Source organism: Anser anser, assembly GCF_964211835.1.
Source record: "Anser anser genome assembly, chromosome: 2".
NCBI classification, from domain to species: Eukaryota; Metazoa; Chordata; class Aves; order Anseriformes; family Anatidae; genus Anser; species Anser anser.
The window spans coordinates 72,295,392-72,300,764 of record NC_139721.1 but is presented as its reverse complement, the minus strand read 5'-3'; the positions used below and the strand labels follow the sequence as shown (position 1 = coordinate 72,300,764).

At 37.8% G+C, this 5,373-nt stretch overlaps 1 long non-coding RNA gene across 1 annotated transcript; it reads right to left on the bottom strand.

The window, feature by feature from the left end:
• Nucleotides 1-541: 541 nt before the first annotated feature.
• On the bottom strand, nucleotides 542-4,941 carry LOC310895703. The gene is made up of 3 exons (XR_014580877.1): nucleotides 4,789-4,941; nucleotides 4,258-4,354; nucleotides 542-1,785 (listed from the first exon to the last, which is right to left on the bottom strand). It is a non-coding gene; the product is annotated as an uncharacterized lncRNA (long non-coding RNA).
• Between the last annotated feature and the right edge of the window lie 432 nt (nucleotides 4,942-5,373).

The window sequence follows — 5,373 nt, the reverse complement described above, 5'->3', positions numbered from 1 at the left end:
GTGGTGAATCTTTTTCACTTACCTAAAGGTATGTTCTTCCTCATGCCCAGAAGCAGTGTTGTTAGCAGCTAAATGATTAATTCTCCCTCAAGCATGACTGAGGATCATATGCTAAGGTTACCTGCAGTGTCCAAACCAGTATGCATTCCTACAGCTTGGGCCCTCTTGAGCTTGGCTTCCCCTGTGATAAATGATAGTGCTGTTTTATCCAACAGCTCTGTGGTTTGGGAACTTGTTAACAATTCACTTCTGTCTATTTTATCTATCCTTCCTCCTTCTTGAGGAATATGGTTCCTGCCAATTTGTAAGTAAGCCTAGGGAATCTTATTCTTTAGTCCTTCCTGTCCCATGATCATGGATTAAAATGTTATCATTAAAATAATTTAAAACAGTCATTAAAATGTAATAGGCTCCAGTTTCCTTGAGAAGATCACTTGATGTCATGGCCCTTACTGCCAGGTAAGTTAACTATCAAGCTACTTAGGAAATAATATAATTTCCCTTCTGATTCTAGAGAGGATGGAGAGGGGCAGTCATTGAAATCTAAGAAAGTGCAGAATCATGATACCTCATCTGAGGTAAGTGCTTTTTTGCAACCCAAAGTAATGTTCCTCTGCTCTTGAAGATATTTGATATGTCCTTCAATCCAGCTTTCCCTCTACTCATTTAACTGGCTTCCTGTTCCCAATTTAGACCTGCAAGTTTTCCCCTCTGTTATGCAGAGAACTGTAATGCTGCTCCAAAGGCTGGGCTCACAGCTTGATGTTTTAAGGATGCAATGTTCTCTACTAAACTCCTCAGCTTTTGGCAGAACTAGCCCAGTGCCTTTGTTTTGTGTCTGTATAATTAGTCTACAGCAGTTGTTCTGCACAGTATTTTCCCAGTACTGGGATTTCACATTGCATTAGAAATGCACTTTGCAATAGGTATCAAGTAGCACGGAGTCCTAAATGAGTATCCCCTGTCCAAGCTCACCTCCTAGAATATCCCAAAGTACTTACATGGCATTTTAATGCCACTACAGGAATACTGCACTGTCTTCTTCATCTCAGAGCCCTCATGTGTTATATTCTGCCTATTGTCAATGCATGAATGCATGGTGTCCTAAACGTTTTGCGGCCATTTCTAACATCTGACATGTAGCCACAAGCTACAGGAGCTACTAGATTCAAACAAACAAACAAACAGAAAACAGACTGAGAATGAGAAAAGAGGAGAGAGAGGATTTGAAATCTAAATAAAGTAAACCAGATATAAGTATTTTTGCTAACACGGAATTCTGTGAATTTAATTATAAAATCTTAGTGGACTTCTGAGTTGTTGAGATCCCTTCGAAGTTACATGCAAGAGATCAAAGACAAGTTTATTGAAATTAATTTAAAATGTGGATGTAAATGTAAGACAAGCTAATGACATGTTAATTAATACTAATTACATTAAATTACATTAATGTGTTTGTAAGTATCCATTTCCAAAAGAGAGAGAAATGTATAGAAGCAACAATTTTGCTTTCAATGAAACTTGAAAAAAATAATAACCAACAAATGCAACCAAATGAAACCAAAAACTCAGTTAAAAAAGAAAAAAAAAGATGGAACATTACTGGTAGAGTTTTTTTTTTTTAATATTCTAAAGCATTTTTAATGTAAATGTAAATTTAGACCCTATTATTTTATTTATTTATTTTTGAGACATGCAAATACTGTAAGGATTGTCAGAAGACAAACATGCGGTAGAGATCTTTTTCCTGATTCCAGCTGAAGTATTTACTCTTTTGTAAACTTCCTGTGAAAGAAGAAAATAAGGACAATATTTTGTCAAGTACTTTTTTTTTTTTTTTTTACTTTATTTAAAACAACCAATCCCCCCCCTTCCCCCCCCCCCCCCAAATGTATCTATATGTTTTGGACTGGAAATCAATATACGTTTGTTTTTCCTGGAAGAAACATTACTAATCAGAAAGAGCATGGGTAGCCAATGGTGTCTGTACCACTTGCACGTATAAAAATATGGTTGGTCATAGTAGCTACATTTTGCAATAATTTTAAAATGAATATTTTCAGCTAGATCTCATTACAAAACAATTAGACAAGTTATAAAATAGTTTTATTTACTTAATGTTATTGTTGACCTCCACACTTGATCCCTGTGTGTTTTGAAACAATCATGAGGTCCTAACCAATGCATATACTGTGTTTTATTTGAACTCCCCTTATGGTTTAAGATGTACTTATATCCTCCCAAATTTTTACTGTTGGAAGGAGAGAGGAGAGGAATTGACCTAGCTAGTGCCATCTCCACCTTCCCTAACTTCCCTGTTCCTACCACTGAGCATAGCCTGGAGAGTTAAGTCCATCATGAGGATCGCTTGTGCAGTGGACTTGAGATCCTCCTGCAAGCCAAAGATCTTTACCCACACAATCTCCTAGCTAGAACTCTGAGTTTGGATAACATGGAATTTTACATGTAAGAGGGATTTTCATATGTGTTGCTATTGACTTCATTAATAATTGGTTTACTCTCCTTGGGAAGGTAAGTTGTTTTGATCTTGGTGCCATGAAGCACTTAACTTACATTCAACAAAGTTTAATTATCACCCTACAAAAATTTGGTTAATCATTTGATGTCATCATTTGATCCTAACCTAGGAAGCCTAAGAGGATAAGGAAGTCAATTTCTCTTTCATATGACTTTCTGAATCAAGAAGTGGATGCTTTAAAATCTTCCAAAATGAGTAAGTAGGCTTGTTTTGATACACTATATACACTGTATTTTATTTGTTATAAAATTAAATGTTGACTCTTTGATGTGGAATTATCTGGACCATAGGTCATATGTTAATGATGGGAATGTAATTTTTTTCTTTAACATTTCTGTTCTGGGGTATTTTCTTGCAGGTGTGACAAGATCTTTAAAACACGCTAACATTATAATATGACTCAATTTTAAAAAATGATGATATGTTTTTATACTTAAATATTAACATTAGAATCACCTGCATCTCAGTTTACATTCATCAGGAAAAATCACTAAGATATATGAAGCTGCAGAATGTATTGACTATCTCCTTATTAACATCAGCCATAGTACTAGACGATTTTATGACTCATTCAACTACTGTATCTGACAGATTCAGAAAAAGTTTGGAAATCTAGGTTTTATCTCTCTCTTACAGTAGACTCCAACCTGCAAAAGTGTAGTAGGTACTGTCTAGAGGGTTTGTTGCCTTTTGATTTAAAACGGTGAGTTCCTAAAGGTATATTTACAGCTTATGCAAGCATTGAAAATTTAGCTTGGAGAGGTAGTCTGGAATCATACACGTAGTAGTTTATGACTTTTTTCTTTAGCAAGTTCATCAATAAACTCTACCTGATGTTCAATTACATGGGCACAGCGGGTCTTGAAAGGGCGTATATATAAGAACTGTGGAGAATTGGGCAGATAACCTAAATTTAAGTTATTGTTTTGAAAATGGGTAAAAGTTTAAGCAAAGCGTATTATGTAATCCAGTGGGAAACTGATGATGAAAAGGAATAGTTTGATGGTCTTTTAAAGAAAATAAATTGTCCTCTTAAGTGTCATGGAAAACACATAAAGAACTGGAAAGGACTTAGCCTTCCTCATGAATAGGTTTCTACTATCTCATATGGTAGTAGTTGGATTATGTCCATTTTGAGAGACAGAAGTTATGTTAAAAAGCTCACAAATATGGAATAATCTTTCAGATATTTTCATCCTGGTAGGATTTCATATTGAAAGTCTGATAAAACAAAAACATATAAATGACTCCTATTCTACTTGCCAAATTACTGAAAATGTTACATTTCTGCTTGAGTAGTCTATATGGTATGTCAGAAAAGAAAGTTGTGTATTATAGATTTAATTTAGTTTGGAGAATGATTTTTTTAACTGGCAAAACCATAACAACATGTTATTTTGATTATGGGGGAAAGGGTAGAGAGGGTTTCACTGTGGCTGCTGCTGGCAACAATACATTTTGCAAAGTTTAAAGTAGACTGCCAAACCTAATTTATTGATGCTTAACGTAACTAATTGAATAGACACAATAAAATGGAAATCAAAGCTCTTTAAGGTCATAGGTCCAAAGACAGCAATGTGGGATTTCAACCATCCAGATGTCTGCTGGAAAAGCAGTACAGCAGGCTGTAAGCAATACAGGAGACTCCTGGAGTCTCCTATAATGTCTGCATTAGACAAAGCAAGCAGAGGAGAAGTGTTACTGGACCTGGTGCTCACCAGTGCAGATGATCTCATTAAAGTGGTCAAGACAGGAGGCAGTCTGGGCTGCATTGACCACACCCTGGTTGACTTCATGATCTCAAACAATATGATCCTGGAAAAGAGTAATGTCAGGATCCTGAAATTTAAAAGAACAAGCTTCCATCTGTTTAAAGAAGTAGTGGGTAAGATTCCTTGGGACACTGTCCTTAGGGACAGAGGAACTGATCAGAGCTGGCAATTCTCTAAGGACACTTTTCTTAGCATGCAAGAGCTCTCCTTCCCCCTGTGTAAGAAATCAAGAAGGCAGAAAACCTAAATGGCTGAGCAAGGACCTAGTCAAACTGAGGCATAGGAAGGAAATGCGCAGGCAGTGGAGGCAGGGACGTGTGGCATAGGAAGGGTACAGGCATGCAGTCTGGATGTGCAGGGATGGGATCAGGAAAGGCAAGGCATGGATGATACAGAGCTTGGCAAAGGATGCAAAGAATAACAAGAAGGGATTCTATAGGTACATTGCTCAGAAAAGAAAGGCCAAGAAGAGCTTACCCCCTCTGATAAATGAGAAGGAAGAACTGGTAACAGCAGACACGGAGAAGGCTGAGAAGGCTCAACAACTTCCTTGCCTCACTCTTCACTGCCAGTCAGGCTTCCCATATCTCTCATTTCCCTGAACCTGCAAGTGAGGGCTAGGGGAGCAAAGTCCCTCCCTCTATAAGTGAAGAGCAGGTTTGAGACCACCTGATGCAAATTAACAGGTTCTATCATTGGGGCCCAGTAACAGGGTCCTGAGGGAGCAGGCTGATGTAGTTGCCAAGCCAATCTCCATATTTAAAAAGTCCAGGTACTCAGGCAAAGTCTGACTGGAAGATGGGAAACATCACTCTCATTTTTAAAAAGGGTAGAAAGGAGGACCTGGGGAATTAGTGGCTGGTGAGCTTCACCTCTGTCCCTTGAAAGATCATTGAACAGATCCTTCTGGAAGCATATGCAAGAAAAGGAGGTGATCCAAGACAGCCAGCCCAGCTTCACCAAGGGCAAATCATGCCTGACCAATCTGGTGGCCTTCTATGATGTAGTGACTGCATCAGTTGACAAAGGAAGACTGACCGATGTCATCTACCTGGAGATCTG